A 19,699-nucleotide genomic window follows, 5' to 3' on the forward strand; every position below is an offset into this window, starting at 1 on the left:
AGGTTACTTGTTTCACCCCTGATTCTATTGGAAATGCTCCAAGTTTATTCACATTAAATATAATATTTGTTGATGGTTTTAGATAGATACTCTTTATTTTAAGGAAAACTCCATTTAAACCTGAAATTTCTCATGTTTCTAAATGGAATGGATGTTGTATTTTATCAAGACTTTTTTCAGCATCTACTGATATAATTATATAATTGCTGTTTGTTTGGCTATTAATATGTTTATTTATGTTAAGTATTTTCCTAACATAAAACCATCCCTACGTGTCTGGTATAAATCCAACCTGATCATAGTACATTATCCTGATAATAACTTGCTGTAGTCCTCATTGCTAAAATTTTATTTAAGATTTTTGCATCAATATTCATTAGGGAGATTGGCGGGAGATTAGCCTAAAATTGTCTTTGTTTTAATTCTTCCTGATCTAGGTATCAGCACCATGTTGGTATAATAAAAGGAGTTTGGCAGAACTCCTTCCTCTCCTATTTTTTAAATAGTTTAGGTAGAATAGGAATTAACTGTTCCTTAAATGTTTGGTAGAATTCACTTGTAAATCCATCTGTACCTGGAAACTTTTTCAAAAGGAGTTTTAGTGATGGCTTCCTCAATTTCTTTTTCTGAAATGGGGTTAAGTAATTTATTTCCTCTTCTGTTAATCTGGGCAGTTTTTATTTTTGTAAATATTCATCCATTTCACTCAAGTTATCTGATATATTGACATACAGTTCATCAAAGTAACTCTGAATTATCTCTTTAATTTCCTTTTCATTGGTGGTTAGTTCACCCTTTTCATTTTTTATACTGGTAATTTGGTTATCTTCTTTTTTTGAAAAAACGGATTAACCAAAAGTTTGTATATTTTATTGGCTTTTTCATAGCAACAATTCAGTTTTATATATGAGATCAATGGTTTTCTTGCATTCAATTTTATTAATCTCTCCCTTGATTTTCAGAATTTCTAATTTGGTATTTAATTGGGCATGTTTAATTTGTTCTTTTTCTAGCTTTTTTAGTAATACATCTCTTCTTTCTCTATTTTATTCATATAGAAATTTAGAGATATAAAATTTCTCCTCAAAACTGCCTTGGCTTCATCCCATAAAATTTGGTATGATGTCTCATTATTATCATTTTCTTGGATATAATTATTATTTCTATCATTTGCTGTTTGATCTACTCATTATTTTTTTTATGCAAGGAAAATGGAGTTAAGTCACTTGCCCAAGGCCACACAGCTAGGTAATCATTAAGTGTCTGAGACCAGATTTGAACCCAGTAACTCCTGACTCCAGGGCCAGTGCTTTATGATCCATTCATTATTTAAGATAAAGTTATTTAATTTCCACTTAGTTCTTGGTTAATCTTTTCTTGACCCTTTATTGTATGTAATTATTATTGCATCATGGTCAGAGAAGTGTGTATTTATTATTTTTGCCTTTCTGCATTTGATTATAAGGTTTTTGTGCCCTAGTACATGGTCAGTTTTGGTGAAGTTGCCATGTACTGCCCAGAAAAGGGTATGTTCTTTTCTATCCCCATTAGGTTTTCTCCAGAGATCTATCATTTCTAAGTTTTCTAAGATTTCAGTCACCTTAACTTCTTTTTTGTTTATTTTATTGTTAGATTTATCTAGTTCTGAGAGGAGACTGAAGTCTCCCATTATTAAAGTTTTGCTGTCTATGTCTCTTTGTAATTCACTCAGATTTTCCTCTATGAATCTGTGTGCTATATCACTAGATGTATACATGTTTAGCAATGATAAAGCTTAATTACCAGTGATGCCTTTCAAGAAGATGTAGGTTCCTTCCTTATCCCTATTAATGAGATTGAATTTTGTTTTTACTTTGTCTAAGATTAGGATTGCTACCCCAGATTTTTTTATTTCAGTTGAGGCATAATATGTTTTGCTCCAACAATTTACCTTTACCCTGTATGTATCTCTCTGCTTCAAGTGTGTTTCTTGTAAACACATATTGTAGGATTCTGGTTTTTAATCCATTTTACTATCCACTTCTGTTTTATGGGACAGTTCACCCCATTCACATTCACAGTTAAGATTACTAATTCTGTATTTCCCTCCATGCCTTCTTTCTCCATTTATATTTATTTTTTTCTTTTTCTCTCATTCCTCCTCACCAATTTTATTACTTTTCCTCTTTGACTTTTCTTTTAAAAATTTAACTTTCAGTTTATTTTCACTTATATCTTCCCTTCCCTTTTATCAATCCCTTCTTCCCTTGTCTTTGGCATTCCTAGTAGCTCCCTTCCCTGTAGATTAAGTTAGATTTTTAAACCCAAGTGGGAATTTATCTTATTCCCTGACTGGATTAAATCTATTAAATAGAATTTACTCAGCATTCCCATTCTCCCTTCTTTCTCTCTAAAATTATAAATCTTTGTACTTCTTCTCGTGGTAATTTATCACTGTAATATTATTAATCAGGTATCATCGATCACAGTTTGATTTTTTGATTGCTTGCTAAACTCTTATTGTTATCAAGATATTATCACAGATTGTTTCCTTGATTGCTTGATAAGCAGCATTGAATCAAATTACAATTATAATCATTTTTACTTTACCCCCTTTTCAAGTATCTTTCATGTACACACAATCCTCCTCAGGAGCCAAAGTATCATGCAAAGTTTTATCATTTCTTGAACTACTTGTGTCCCAGGCGGGGAGCCCCTAGGCCAATTTTTTTTCATACTTTACCTCCCCCCCCCACCCAGGGTTTTTAATTCTTTGTTAAGTGAAACAAGGCCTATTCTCTCTCCCACTTTACCCCTCCACCCCATCCCCATCCAGGGTACTTAATCCCTTGTTAAGTGAAGCACCAGTTAAGTCAAACGCTGATCTAATTAATTGTAAGAATCTTAAAGATCTCTAATTACTGGGAGGTTCTGGAGGTTTCACCTGAGAACTTTACACATGATAGTAAGTCACAGAGACACTAACCCAGGTCCTTGCAGTTTATGATGTCCTCATTAGACAAGGTGCTAAGCACCTTGTGATTAAAGTGAGTCAAAGAAAATGACACACTTAAATTTAAAGTGAACACCCCTGCATTTCTTCAAGCTTTTTGTCTCAAACACAGTGATATGATCTTGGACCTCTACAGTGGCAAGAAAAAATCCAATTATACCCATATCCTTTAGGTTCATCTCTTCATTTATATTCTACTCTTTAATTATCCTTAGAGTAGTAAAGTTCTAAAGAATTAGAAGTGTTATGTCTTTCCTTTTAGGTTTGTATACAATTTTGATAGTCTTGACCAACATTTGTTTTGTTTTGTTTTGTTTTTTCCCTCCCCTTTTCATTTACCATTTTTTTTAATGGAACTCTTGCATTATGTATTTGGCGATTGAATTCTCTGTTCACTTCTAGTCTTTGTGTCAGGAAATTCTAGAAATCTTCTATTTCGTTGAAAAGCCATCTTTTTTTCTCTAGCAGTATATGCTGAATTTTTCAGGATAGTGCATTCTGGGTTGTAATCCCAGGTTCTTTGCTCTCTGAAATATGCTATTCTATTTCTTCTGATATTTCTGTGTTGAGGCTGATAGTTCCTGTGTGATTCTGATTGTGTTTCCTTTATATTTGAATTGTTTTCTTTTTGCTGTTTGCAATATTCTCTCCTTTATTTGAGGGTTCTGGACTTTGGCTATTATAGCCCTTGGAATTTTTATCCTGGATTTCACTCTGGAAGGGTTCTGCAGATTCTTTCAATGGTTATATTGTTATCTTGTTTTAGTAGATTTGGACAGTTTTCCCTTATAATTTCCTACATGATTTTTTCCAGGGTCTTTTGTTGGTCCAGGCTTTCTGGTCATTCAATGATTCATAGATTATCTTTCCTGGATCTATTTTCTAGGTTTCATTTTCCCTAAAGGTACATTACATTTTCTTCAGTTTTTTCAACCTTTTTTATTTTGTTTGTTGGAATCTTGTAGCCTTATACATTCATTGGTTTCTATTTGTTCAATTATAATTTTTAGTGTTTTATTTTCTTCAATTGGCTTTTGTATTTCTTTTTTTCCAGTTGGTTATTTTTACTTATTTATTTAATTTATTTTCATCCTTTTATACATGTATATTTCCAAGTTACAAAGTTTCCCCCTACTCTCCTCCCCTCATTTAGGAACAGTTAGGTTAGCATTTTACATATATATTTTGTTAACCATATTTACAAATTAGTAATCAGCTGGGCTAGGAGAGAGAGAGAGAGAGAGAGAGAGAGAGAGAGAGAGAGGAGAGAGAGAGAGGAGAGGAGAGAGAGAGAGAGAGAGAACAAGTGAGAACGAGAGAGAATGGGGGGGGAGGGAGAGAGAGCAGAGCAGAACTTTCATCTAGAAAGGGGAAAAGCAAGAAGGATAGAGACAGAGTTCAGTGGAAGTCCACTGAAACAACTGATGAGTAGGACAAGGGTGGTGCTTGATTCAGATTCCAAGTATTTTCCAATGTGTATGTCACAGGGGCCATCCCCAAGGAGAGGCTAAGACACAAGAGGTATTCTACTTACTATATACTATGTGCTTAGCCATCTCCTGGCTCAGAGGGCTTGACCAAAAGTCCAATGTAGCTTAGGTAATGGAGAACTCCCTCCAAGTACAGAGAAACCTCAGAAGACCACAGCATTCCCTCTGAGCCCTGCTTCATATGTACATGTTGGGGGGGGGGGAGCTGTGGATGGGTGAACATGTTTGTATGTTTTGCAGTTAAGAAATAATCCTATTCTCTTCAATAAGAATTTCTTTATTAAGAATTTAGAGGAAATTCTGCTTCTGTGAGTAGCTACATAAAAAAGGCACAAGAATCTTGAGTACATAATGAGAGAATATTAGTGATAAGTCACCAATCCAATAGTCAAATCACAATCCAATATTCAAGAATCTCAGAGTGGGAAGAGACTGCAGGGTCCAAACTAGTCCAGCTCATAGAAGGACAAATAGTCAAGTCCCAATATTTATGATCAGATATCATTCAGTCTTTTTCTAAAGACTTCTAATAAGGAAAACTACCAGATATTCATTATCTTTTTGATAGTACTCATTGATAAACTGAATCTTAATATAATTCTTTGTCATTTCTATTCAGTGTGCATAGCACTATTATCTGGGACTAAGCAGAACAGGCTTTATCCAATTGCCATATAGCAGTCGTTCAGAAAACTGAATTTAGCCACCAATAATTGCATTGCTCTTCTCCCCCAACAACTTCATTTTTTTCCAGGCTAAATATTTCCATTTTCTTCAACTGATTCTCATAAGTTGTTTTCTCTGGTCTCTTCATTATCCTGGTTACCCTGCTCTGAACACATATCAGTTTGTAAAGGTCCTTGAAGTCCCTTTCTTTTGATTAAAAAAAATACAGCATAATTAAGTTTATTTTTGTCAGTCAGCAAATGTCTAATAAGGTCCTTCTGAGTTTATGACACTGTACTAAATACAGAGAATAAAAAAATCATAGCACTTTTGTATGGGTATCTCAAATGCCCCTTCTCTTTTTATTCTTTTTTGTAATATTTTTTGTGTGTTTTTTTCCTTAAATTACAGACATTACAAATTACTCCTACTTCATGAGAGATCTCTTAAAACAAAGTAAAATATCTAAGCAAAATAATAAAATAGCAATCTCCTTTTAAGTACGTGCAACAATTCACATCATTCATATGTATCCACCTTTCTATTTAAAAAAAATTTATTTCTCTCTCTCTCTAACCTCCCCTTGGAAGAAAAATTTAGAAAAGAAACAAATATCTTTAAAAAATAATCGAGCCAAAAAGAAATCCCCCCGAATGGTATATAAATATATATATTTTATACACAAATATAAAAAGTATATATGTGTGTGTTTGAGTGTGTGGTGTACACACATGTGCACACATAACCTACACATGTCTATATATGTTACTTGCATGTATGATATATGTGCATGCTTATTTTGGTGCACATATGAATACAGATATATAGATATATCTCATTCTTCACCCTAAATCTAATACTATTCTATCATTGTTAATATCAGATGACATATTTCATGAATGGTCATTATATTGAATGTAGGTCTCAAAACTTCCAAAATGGTTTGATTTTTACATTGTTGTTAATGCATAAATCTTTTTCCTAGCTTTGCTCATTTCATTCTGCATAAGTTTGTAAAAAGTCTTCATAATTATTTATTTGTATAGTGCTGATGTTATATATTATCTTCTGGTTTTGATTATCTTGTTCTGAAAGAGTTCTTATAAGTCTTTCCGTATCTTTCTGAAAGTGTCCAGAGCTGTACTTAATATGTGGTCTGACCAGGACAGAGTTAAGCAGTACCATTAACTCCCTCCTTCTGGATTCTTTGCTTACTACCTAAATATTCATACCTAATACAGTCATATTTTGAATTAACCAAAAACTGAGCAAATAGTTCACTAACCCTGCCCCACTGCCTCCCAGGTCTTTTCTCCCATGAATTAAGGTCTAACCACCTCTCTTTTACTGGTAAAGTTCATCTAAGCCCATGTATAAAAACTGTACATTTATGTCTCTAAAATTTTATTTTCCTAGTTTCAGCCCATCATTATAGACTATCAAGCTTTTTTGGGATCTTGATTCTTTTGGAAACATGACATAGCAAATAGAGAGCTGGGTTCTAGTTGAAAAGTAGGGGGTTCATGTGCCACCCTGCTATACTCTGACTGTATGTCTCTGGAGTGTTATTTAATCTGTCATTGTACCCAGACATCTAAGACTACAAATTATAGAGATCTTGTCAGCCTCCATTGGTGAAGGGAATTCTTCACTGCAGGGTCCCTACACCAGTCTAATGTACATCAACGCACGTGTGTATATATGTGTATATAAACATGCATGTATTGATATAATATGCACATGCATGATATCTGCATATCTCATCCAGATAATTAATTAACATATATTAAGCACCAATTATATTGCAGGCATCTGATAGGTATTGAGAAGTTGACCAGTTTCAAACTACTTAAGTATAACTGAATAGATTGTAGCAGTCCTTCTGTACTGAAATAAATATTATTTTAGATTGTCAGTCTTTTCTATTTAAGTAGAATTGATTTGAAAAGTCATATTTGCTATAGTTTAGAATCGTCATAAAATTATTAAAGGCAAAAGATAATCTACTATAATATAGAGAATCACTTCTGAGATGTTAGTAAAAATAGTGATTTCTCTTCTCTTGAATTGCCTATATCACTGTTAAAATATGAAGGGGAAAATCCTTCAATTAAAAGTCAATAATGTGACTCAACCAATAATAATGGACTTCCATCTAAAGGATCTAATCTTAGTCATCTAATCTACCTGAAAAATTGGAATAGAGTCATTAACAAGCAGTACAACTTTGTGACAGCTTATGATAGTTCATTAATAACCTGAATTTCAGTATACTATAAAAATGAGTTACTTTTACTATTATATATCACAATCTTCTTAGTTCTGAGTTCTTGTTATTTCATGTAATTAAATATCTTGTCTCTTTGCCCATGGGAAGAGACTAATCTTTTTCTTTGTAAAAGTTATTTTAAGTAAAGGTTCTTAGCTCCTTTCTACCTTCTATTATGTATCTATCTTCTGAGGACATTTAAAATTTTATGACAACATAAAAAAGGGACTTGAAAAATGCTTGGGAAAGTGTGAGTCCTTTATCCCAATGATTATTTGAGAAATTCTTGGGGCAACTAGGTGGCTCTATCTATTGATAGAGCACCAGCCCTGGAGTCAGGAAGACCTGAGTTCAAATGTGACCTCAGATACTTAATAATTACCTAGCTATGTGACCTTGGGCAAGTCACTTAACCCCATTGCCTTGCTAAAAAAAAATTCTCACCTCTTCACATTAAGCAAGAGAATTAACTTTTGGTCCAATTTGAACTTAAATTCAAATTTAATTTAATTTAGATTAAGATTTTAGGATCACAGAAAAATGAATCAATGTGTACATTACTTTCAGGGTCAATAAAAGGTTACAATGAGATTTTTTTTGATCGTTAAAATATAACTCCAAAATGAGAGTTGGATAGGGAGGGATCACTGGTGATTTAGACAGGAATATAATCCAGCTGAGTGATGAACAATGACCTTACTTCTCCAATTTCCCTTTTGTTACTGTTCAAATTCACTTCCATGCCAAGAAAAAGAATGGACTCTAATTCTAAGTCAGTCACTTAAAGCTGATGTTTGTCTAGATAAAAGGCCAAAGTTAGGTAGGTATAGCAGCTAAAACTAAAAATCTCTTAGCCTATCAAAAAGAAGTTCTCTATTTCTATAATATTTCCATTGTACTCAAGGTCAAAGTTTCTTAATTTTTTTCATGGATCTCTTTGATGCACAGGTCAACTGTATCATCGTGCCACTTCTGGAAATAATGTTTTAAATGAATGAAATAAAATATCTAAAATTACAAAGGAAAGCAATTTTTTGGAGATAAAGCTGTAATTTTTTTCTACATTCCTTCTGAAATCTGTGAAATGCTTAGGGGTCCAATAACCTGAGGTAAATAACCTCTGCCCCAGGTCACTGAAGTTAAGATGACTAATAGGTGACTCTTAAGAGATGAATGCCAGAAGTGACACCAGTAAATGACTTTTATATCCCAAGAAAAAATTATGTACCTTGCTGTGCATCAGTTTGCTTTTCCATAAAATGAAATGGTTGTATTAGACAGACTTTCAAGCATCTTTTGGTTCTTAGTCTTAATTTGCATAGTTGAGATCCATTCTAATATTCTAAGATTTTATGATTCTAGAATTATTACTTTTTTCTATAGAAAAAATCATGCCTCATTTGCAACTTTATCTATTGAAAATCACATATTTATCATTATCTGAGAGAATGTAAAAACAACATGACAATGACAAACTTCTGATACCTTAGAATGCTAAAGGTTTTGTTAAAGAAGGTACAAAGTAATGATTTTTCTCCACTATTAAAACTAAAGGAAAGATAAAGTTAATATATAATAAATTTCCTTAAAATGTGCTTGATTTGAGATATGTATTTCATCTAAGCAGACCAATTTCTGTTCTTCTTTGCCATAGATTCAGAAAGTCAGATTGAAATTATGTGCATTATTTATAAATTATTAACTGGTTCTAAATATGCTTCACAAGGCTGGCTTTGCTGAGGTGTTACATCCATCCTTGCAAGCCTCATAAAACAATAGCAGGGCAAAGTTGCACAGTTAACATTAATTCTCATCAAAGACAGAGCAGCCTTAGCAATTACCCAGAAAAAGGTCAGCTATCACATTTCTTTATGCTGACTTCAGTGGCAGATCTAGTCACCCTGCAGGACAAGGGATAGAATGACTCTTCTTTTTCCCTGCTGAATGTTGTGTCATCAATATGCAATACCATTTGCTGATTCCTGAATCTTCCTCCTTGAACATAAGATTCTAATGATGATCAACAGTTATTTTCATATGCATATTGCTCTTTATTTGGTTTTTCAAATATGTGTATTTTCATCTGTATCTTACTGCATATACAATTCTTTCAAATAGATCTTCATGAGGAGTTAAGGACACAGTTTCATAATTGTTCAGTGTCCCATACCTCTTTCATAGCAGCCCAATTTGCATATAATATGTTTATAGAAAGTATTTTCTAGAGTTTTCAGTTATGCTATTTTTATTTTTGTATCATTTTAAAGACATATGCAATTAAATATAAATGTTTATATATGTAGATATGAGAAGAGAACATAAGTATTTTGTTTAGTTCTAGGAACCACATTTTGAGAAATACAATAATTGGAAAGCATCCAACAATGTTTATAAGAACATGCTATATAGCTAAAGGAATTTGGGATGCTTAGCTTGGGGAAGATAAGATAAGACAAATGATAGGGTGTTTTCTTATAAAGAGAACTTGATGATGAGATAGCTACCTGGTGCAGTGGCTAGAGAACCAGCCCTGAAGTAGGAAGGACCTGAGTTCAAATACAGACTCAGTCACTTGATATTTATTATGTGACTTTAGGCAAGTCACATAACCCCTTTGCCCCACCAAAAAAAAAGGGGAGAGAGAGAGAGAACTAGATGATGCAATAGATGACAGCACTAGAACTGGAGTCAAGATCAAATTCACCCTTAAATACTTATAAATCTTGTGATCATGGGCAAGTCACTTAATTTCTGACATCCTTCAGTTTCCTAAACTATAAAAAAGGGAAAAATTAAATAAAAAGGTTATCTTGAGGATTAAATGAGGTAAAATTTGCAAAGTGTTTAACATAGTGATTGATAAATGATTATTCCATTTTATTTATTTTAAGGGGAAGAGTGGTTAGGCCCAGTCTAATCAATTATACCTTGGAAAGTGGCATATGTTACAAATGAGGGTTTGATTTATTGTTTGATGATTCTTTAGATTTAAGAAAGTGAGTGAGAAAAATGTTAACAATGAAGATTAAATATAAAACATAGTTGCATTTTCCCCCCAAAGAGTAGGTTGTTAAAAATTTACCAGAACCCTGGGTTATATGTGTCTATTGCTTGGTTATACAGGGGATGGATTGGAATAATAGAAGTTGCAAAGAAACAAATTTAAATTTCATTTAAAGAAAAATTTCCTAACAATTATAGAGGACCAAAATTGGAATAGATTGGGCTGTCTTGGGAAGAAACATGCTCTCTTTCATTTAACCACTGGTTAATTGCTTGTTAGTTATTGAAAAGGACATTTTTTTCTTTCATTTATGAAATGGATTAGATGATACTACCAAACTTTATGATTCCATAGGGATTAAAGATTATCAAAAAATTTTGCACTTTGCAAAATATGCTGTTTTGCCTTAAATTTTTCATAATTTAAATTATGATTTTCATCATAAATTGTTTTATCCACTTATTCTGAATGAGCTTCTATCAACATCCTGGATCTTGAAGGATATGCAAATGAGGTATAAAATCTAGTACAAGTATTCTTTACTAGTTTGTGACTCCATCAGGACTGAGTAATTATGATGTACCATAGATCATTGACCCATTAAACTTTCAGGGCATCATAAAAGCACTTTGTTTTGTTACTATCTGCATAAAACTGAATTTCATCTGCTTTCTTAGTGAGCCAACAGTCCTGCATCTCTCTAAACTTTGCTAATACTTTACTTTTCGTGGAATTAATGCTGCCTTGTTGGAAATGGATGAACTATCCTGATGGTAAATTCAGTGGAACTCTCATTTTTTATTTAGCAGCTTCTGTATTTCCCCATCATTTTCTTCAAACCAGTCTTGAGGTTTGTGAGTGTTCTGACCCAGATGAGCAAATGCAGTGCTGTATACCATATTTCTGAAAGTTGTCCACTCTGTTTCCCCTTCACTGTTGCCAGTTGTATATTTGTTTAGTTTTCCCTTCAAGTTAGCAACAAACTGTTCCTGCTTAGAGAGATACTCTAAACCCTTGACATTAATTCTTCTAGTAGTAATTTTGCTTTGGGCCGGCCACTTTGGTTGAATGTGATGTTTAGCTTGGAGAGGATGAGTCTGTGATCAGTCTAGCACTGTACACCACACATTGCCTTTCACATTCTGTCTGTCTCTTCTCCTTACAATCATATAGTCTATTAGATATCAATGTGCAAAAGAGTGCATCCAGAAAGTTGTAATGTGTTTAGGTAAACGGAAGACAGTGTTTATGATGAGAAGGTCATGAGATACACATGTCTTCAGTAGAAGGTAACCATTGCTGTTGCTGTTTCCAACTCTATTCTTCCAAAGGACTCACTATTATGTCTAGTATTCTGAGCCTGCTCTGGAACAAAAATATAAATTATAAACTTATCCTCTTTTGATACATTGATGATAAGATCCTCCAGGTCTTCATAAAATTTTTCTGAAACTCCATTGGGATTCATCATGATGGGAGCATAGGCATCAATGATGTTGACATGTTGCTTTCCTGGAAGTGGCAATCTTATTTTCATGAGCCTGTCATGAACTCTTATTAGGCATTCAAGCTTGTTGGGTAGATTAGTTTTGATTGCAACACTTATCCCAGTATTCCCCTTCACTATGACCACTCCAGAAAAATGTGTATCCAGCTCCAACTTCAGTAAATTCCTTCATTTGCCAGCTTTGTTTCACTCAGGGCTGTCTTCATAACAATTCAGTGACCACTTTTTAGTACTGTTTAGAGGGAACCTCTGTTTAGTTGTGGCTTAGACTCAACAGATGCTGAGATCCCTTCCTACTCTGAGATTCTATGATATCTTTTATCTCTCTAGTGATTATTTGATCTGTAAGGTTTTGAAAGAACATGGTTAATTGATTTTATATGTGAAAATAGGCAGTATGCTAGAAATATTCATTGATATTCAAACCCTACTAGGTCTGCTCTACACTATGAAAGGAAATAAAGAAAGATCTTATTATCATGGAACTAGTCTCCAGTGAAACCAGCAAGTATATAGACAAAGGTGGGAACTTTTTCATAAATAAATCCTCTTTCAGCTTTTTTTTTTAACAAACCTCAGAAATCAATGTAAAAGCAGTGTAAATAACTCCCTTGTATGCAATAGGAAAACCTGAATATTGATAGTTTCCTGGGGTTCTCCAGAATTCACCAGCTTTTGAAGTTTGGGCAAGACCCAAATTTTTGACCATACCAAGTAAAATCTGTGCGAGGTGAGCTTCAAGAAAAGGGATCATTAGGAAGAAAAGTCCTCTACTTTCACTTTCTGGACCTAGGTTTTCTATGTTAAAATAAGAAAGTTTGACCTCAGAGTCTTTAAGGTCCCTTTTAGGACTAAATCTATGACTAACTCTTCAGAAGACTTTCATTCAGGAAACATCAGGTCCTGTTAAAAACAAACTTCTATTTATGAAATTTTGGGGAGGGGAATATTAAAATTTGTCACTTGTTATTCTTGGAAATTGTAGAAACTTGATTATTCAGGAAGTCATGGTTTTCATTAGGAATCTCTTGTCTCCTGATCTCATACAAACAGTGAATTCAAGAATTATGCTGCAAAGATGTGACACATATAATGTATATCAATAACACATTAATATTTCAGGACTCAATACCCAATACTTACCAAGTAGAATTAATTGAAGCACAGAAAAGAGCAATTGAGTGTAGAGACCATTTCCAATAAATTCAATTCCCCAGGCATTTATTAAGTTCCTCCAATATCTAAGCCATTATGTTAGATCTTATAAAACTTACACAAAAAAAGAAAGTTGCTGATATTAAGAAGTTAAAAATCCTTGAGGGAAGGTGATGTATAATCAAATAGCTAGTTACAAAACAGTAATTTTAAATGTTTTAGATTGTCTTTTTTGTGGATTTAAACTTCCTAAATTTCTCTTCCTACTTCAAGTCTCTTCCTTCTCTAATTCACAGAACCATAAACTCAAATACAGATTCTTCCTTTTGGCATTTAAAGGCTTCAAATAATTTTTCTCCATTATTTATATAAAACTTCCCTTTATGGGCTCTATAGTCAAGCCAACTGATTTCTTTGTTACTTTGAAACGTTACTCCACCTCTCACATTAGTACCTTCCTACAGGCTTTTACCTCTTCCTGGAAGGTATTTCCTCCTTGCCTTCACTTCTTGGATTCTCTATATTTCTTTAAGATTCAGCTCAAGTTCAACCTTCTGCACAAGGCCTTTCCTGATCCTCCAACTGATTGCATCCTGTCGTCTGCACCTGGACAAATGTATGTTTTCTCTCCCTTCAAAATATAAACTATAGCATCTGACACATAGGTTAAGTTTAATGAATGTTGACTGTGTACTGCTTTATGTAGAATGATAACAACAATTATCATCTAACATTTGTGTAGAACTTTAAGGTTTACAAAGCAGTTTACAAATATTCTCTTGTTTTACACTCGCAACAATCCTAGAAGGTAGGTGCTATCATTGTCCTCATCTCTCTAATGGGGAAATTGAAGCTCAGAGAGGTTGTGAATTGCCCAGAATCATATGATTGATAAAGGTCTTGAGGTCAGATTAAAGCTCAAGGTATTTTCCATTGCAATACCATGGAACAATGACAATAACCTCAGATGAATTACAATTACCATGGAAAGTAGAAAGATGAATTATAGTAAGTCGTAAGCTTTGTGCTATCAGCTACCATGAGAAGCCACATCATAGAAATTATTCATATATGTATGACAAGAAAAGGAGAGGGGATGGCCATGTTTGGGAAATGAGAAACATCAAATGGCTTGTTTAAGTGTTATTTCTGAGAAACAGTACAAAAAGAAGACAAATGCTTCTAATTGGTTGAGTAGGTCCTAGATTGGAAATTTATAGAGAAAACAGGAGAACTGCAAACAGTGGAGGAACTATTACCTAAAGTAAATGGGCGAATTGATGGATGAGCTCTATGGGCTGTCAACCTGCTATGTGTCTAGACAACAACAATCACTTGCTTTTTTTTCCTGGGTAGATGATTAGATGAAACTTTATGTAAGTGTGAGTATTTATGAGAAAAGGGATGGGGGAATCAATAAAAAAAAGTGTTTGGAGCAGAAGATTGAGGAAGAAAGAGAGATTTAATCATTGATTAAGATGAAACTAATATGGAAATAGGTTTTACATGGTAATATATATATATATACATATATATATATATATATATATATATATATATATATATATAGCCTATATCAAATTATTTACTATGTGGCGGAGGGAAGGGAAGGAAAGGAAGAAATGAAAAAATCTGGAAATCAAAATTTTATAAAAAAAAGAAAGTTAAAAATTATCTTTACATGTAATTAGAAAAAATAAAATTCTGTTTAAAAATAAAGCAAAATTTCAGATAGAAAATCTCAGATATAAGCAAAGAAGAAGTTTTGAGAGGTCTACATACATTACAAACAGTAATGATAATCAGTAGGAGATATGATAGGTAATCAGAACCAGAGACAATGTTATCCCAGAATGGACAAGGTAAACGTATGCTACTTTAGAAGTACTGAAATATTTTTGGATCTGATGTAATCAGCCACATTTTATCCACAAACAAAAGCATCTGGTGGACTTTACCATTTATAAGCAATATCTTTTTCAATTGGACTCAATACTTGATAAGGCATAAAAGATAATTTTAAAACAAAAATCTCTATCAAGAATACCATTTTTCTTTTTTCTTTTTCTTTTTTTTTATTAAAGATATTATTTGAGTCTTACAATTTTTCCCCCAATCTTACTTCTCTCCCCCCACCCCCAAGGAAAGCGATTGCTGTCAGTCTTTACTTTGTTTCCATGTTGTACATTGATCCAAACTGAGTGTGATGAGAGAGAAATCATATCCTTTAGGAAGAGACAAAAAGTCTAAGAGATAACAAGATCAGACAATAAGATATTTGTTTTTTTTTCCAGATTAAAGGGAATAGTCCTTGAACTTTCTTCAAACTCCATGGCTCTTTATCTGGATACAGATGGCACTCTCCTTTGCAGACAGCCCAAAATTGTTCCCATTTGTTGCATTGATGGAATGAGCGAGTCCTTCACTCCCATGTTGCTGTTAGGGTGTACAGTGTTTTTCTGGTTCTGTTCATCTTACTCAGCATCAGTTCATGCAAATCCCTCCAGGCTTCCCTGAAATCCCATCCCTCCTGTTTACTAATAGAACAATAGTGTTCCATGACGTACATATACCACAGTTTGCTAAGCCATTCCCCAATTGAAGGACATTTACTTGATTTCCCAAGTCTTTGCCACCACAAACAGGGCTGCTATAAATATTTTTGTACAAGTGATGTTTTTTACCCTTTTTCATCATCTCTTCAGGGTATAGACCCAGTAGTGGAATACCATTTTTCTTACTAACTGCTATAATAATAAAAGGTCTGTCAGCTTTTAGGGTGTAGAATAGAGTTAAGGACTGGAGAGTATCATGATGTGAGAGGAAGGTAGTTAGGAGTCAGTCAGAAAAGTAGTACTAGTGAGATTTCAGGTTCATTTTGGATTTCAGTTGTGTTCTCAGTTTAGGGCTAAGTGGTTCCCATGAGAAGAGATTGAGTTTCATTTTATTTTTGTTCTCAAAATTTATCACAGTCCCTGGCATATAATAAGTATTTAATAAGTACTTATGGACAAACCAATCGATTAATAAGTCCTTTGAGAAGGGAAAATGGAGAATGGTCTACTCTTACTATGGTGGAATTGTATCCATCAGCCCACCTAACTGAGCCTGAGCCTCTCACCATCTCAGATATCAGTTAGGAATCAAGTAGTAAGTTTTTCTATGAAAGTCAAAAGAATCGGTATCTAGTGACATTGAAAAGCCAGATAATTTGGTATATGGGACCTAAAGATTCTTCTTTATAAACCTCAAAACTCCCTATACTTGAGTTTCAAGAAAACTACAGAATGATCCATAATTTGTAAATGATATGAAGTTATCATGTAAGTTGTTTTGTATGAGTTGAGGAGTGGCATAGTCAGATTAGTAGTTTAGGAAGAGGACTTTGGCAGGTATATGGAGGCAAAATTTTAGGTTTTTATACTTGAAAAATGATTTGAGTACAATAGCTAACTGAGCACATTTATAAAGGAGTGAGGTCCATGGTGTTTTCCTAGTACTGGGGACATGAAAATTAAAAAATTATGCAGTCCCTTTCTTCCCTTTAGAACTCACTTTTCAATTAGGAGAGACAGTAAGGGTAGAGAAACGTTATAGTGAAAAAAAGTACTGGAGTTAGAGTTAGGCTAGCCAGATTCAAATCCTAGCTCTGACCCCAGAATTTTTATTTCTTCATTTCTAAAATGAAGGTGATGAATTCTACACAGTATACCTCCTTTGCCCTTTTCCTAAAAATTGGTCAGGGATCCTACTATTGATACCCAAATGACTCCTGAGAAGTCATTGTACCCCAATAACCACCTTGCCTTTTTCATCCTCCCTGAAGATGAATACCTCCATTTGTATTATCTCTCTATATTAGAAGAGGGACTATCTTACTATTCCATTTGTATTCACAGTTCTCTGTGCAATGCATTTAATAAAGGTTTTTCCATTTCATTTATACAATTTCTCTCTATATGAGGAAACAGAGACCAGGAGAATTTAAGTGACATACCCAAACTTGCTCAAGTAGTAACTGGTAGAGCCAGAAATTGAACCCCTTTTTGACTTGAACTACAGGATTCTTTCCAATTTTCATGACTGCCTTTTCAGAGTTATTGGCTAGAGTCATGCTGTTTCTCACTGCAGTTTCATTGGACTCCCAGATGGAGATTAGCAGTTTTTTGTTTGCTTTAGTGAATGAAAACAAATGAGCAGTAAGGGGGAAGCTCTGTCCTCAGCAGATTCTACTGGATATGAAGCATATGTCTCCTTGAGGTACTGCTCACAGAGGGATCATTTGAGACTGCTCCCAAGCCTCAAGGAGATAAAGAATAAGCCAAATTCTGTTCTCTGATGCAGCCTGTGAACCATTTGCTTAACATGGTAGAGATGATTTGCTTAAAAAAATCAGTTTCTGGTCCACTAAGTATCATTATATGACAATCAAGATCTGTAGATAGGATTTGCATTTTTCACTTAAATTTTTAACATTAATCTCATATTAGCACCATTGTTTTATGAGTCAGCTTAGGTTGCTAAAAAGCAGTCACACATAATAGTATGAGATTTGTGGATTCAGAGATCAAAACCAGAATATAGCTCAAGATAAAGATAGTTTTTTCTGTTTTCATATATTTTCTTCCTCTGAGTACCAACACTTACATTTAGGTATAAGTTTTTATAAGATATTTGATATCTACCTATAATATATTCTCTGACAATTTGTCAAGGAAAAGACAGACCTGCTTAAATAAAAATGATCCACATCAGTCAAGCATTATGTTGCTCTACAAAGTCAAAATCTAAAGGCCAACAGCATCTCATGGGCTAGGGGTTTTGTCCTTATCATGGTTTCCCTATCAAAGGTGGAAAGCATTTCAGAGTACACCTTCAACATTCCTGCTGAGTATTGATGAAATGCACCCATGATTCCATATAACCTGAACCTGAACTGTTCTTTCCTGTCTAATCACCAATTTTGGTCTTTTCCTCAAAATTGTTCTTCAAGGTTAGGTGGTGAAACTTATCTACAGAAGTTTCTTCTCCAAGCAGTATAATAAATTAACAATTGTTAGGATAACGATGCTTCTGTTTATGGATACAGCTTTTTAAGGAGTCTGGGTCTGGGGTACTGGAAACACTGTAGAACATTCCTGTGGACCAATAGAAATGTTCCACATCCAGGGTATACTAGTCCACTCAGACTTTCTCTGTGTGGTCTGTGTTTGTAGGTGACTTTTTGATAATTATGAGCTCTGGAATATTATAGAGCTTCACCAATGCCAAGCAAAGTCTTTGTAAAGAAAATGTAAAGAAAAAAAACAAATGAGTACCTGCTGGCCAGACAATGACATACTACTGAATGGGTAGTCCATCAAGTTATTCCATCAATATTTTGGACAGGAACCATAGACTGTGAGTTAGGCCAAGGATCAAAGAATAGGCATGAAGCATATTAATTTACAGATGAGAAATTGTTGTTTCCAACAATTCCAAGCTGCACTCTACCACAAAAAAATCCCATCTTTTCACATCAGCATTTTCAAATCGATGCTATGTGGCTAAGAATTCCAGCCAATATCCAGGCTGTAAAAAATCAAAATTACTGTTGACCCTAATGGACTTGTTTTTAAAAAATGGGCGTAGTCTGTAGCATTTTAACAATGGTAGCTTAAATTTAAGTAATCATAAAAGGTATTTGGAAGCTGTACAACACAGAATGTGAATAGGTCATGTTATGAAAGGAAAAGATAACATATGGATAGCCCAAGCAATGAGTTGGCACCTAGAGAATCTTAAAAGGTCCCAAGGGAAAAATCTCATCATGAAGAACAAATTCTTTTCTTTGGATGAGTTGTGGAATATCATGAATAATGATGATAATAACAATATCTAGCATTTACATAGAGCTTTAAGTTTCGAAAAGCACTATATACATACGTGTGTAAATATATTTGTACATATATTTACACATTTCATTTAATATTCACAATACAACTTTAAGTTTTATAAAGCACTTTATATGTAAATATACATATATCATCACACACATACATATATATCATTTAATGCTCACAAAGTTCTATAAAATATACTATTATTTTCTCCATTTCACAGATAAGGAAACAGACTTATCCAGGGTCATACAGCTAGAGTCTGAGATCAGATTTGAACTTATCTTTCTGACTCCAAATCCAACATTATATGTGGGTATTCATATATGTACATATTAATGTACATATGTATCTGTATGTCTATACATACACATTAATATTTATGCTTCAAACATTTGATTATTTAATTCACAATCATGCCATCCTCTGTCCCCACACCGCTTAGCAAAAAAAAAGCAAAAGGATGTCTCAAAAAATTTCTCAGACTGTGCCTTGACATAGTCTCTAAGAGCTCTATAGTTTTCAGTAATGAAAGAAACAGCCAAGCGAAGGCAGGACAAAAGGTTAAGGCAGGTTGGAGAGGGAAGGGGTAAATGTCCCACAAAGTTGACTAAGGAAGTTAGAAAAAGGGAGGTGGAGATAGAGAGTATAGTCAGAGGCTTATGGTTCAAAGCCTAGGAAGATCACTGTGGAATGACAAGTAGGTGACCAAAAACCAAACCAAAACCAAAACAAAA

The sequence above is a fragment of the Macrotis lagotis genome, chromosome 1, assembly GCF_037893015.1.
Source record: "Macrotis lagotis isolate mMagLag1 chromosome 1, bilby.v1.9.chrom.fasta, whole genome shotgun sequence".
NCBI classification, from domain to species: domain Eukaryota; kingdom Metazoa; phylum Chordata; class Mammalia; order Peramelemorphia; family Peramelidae; genus Macrotis; species Macrotis lagotis.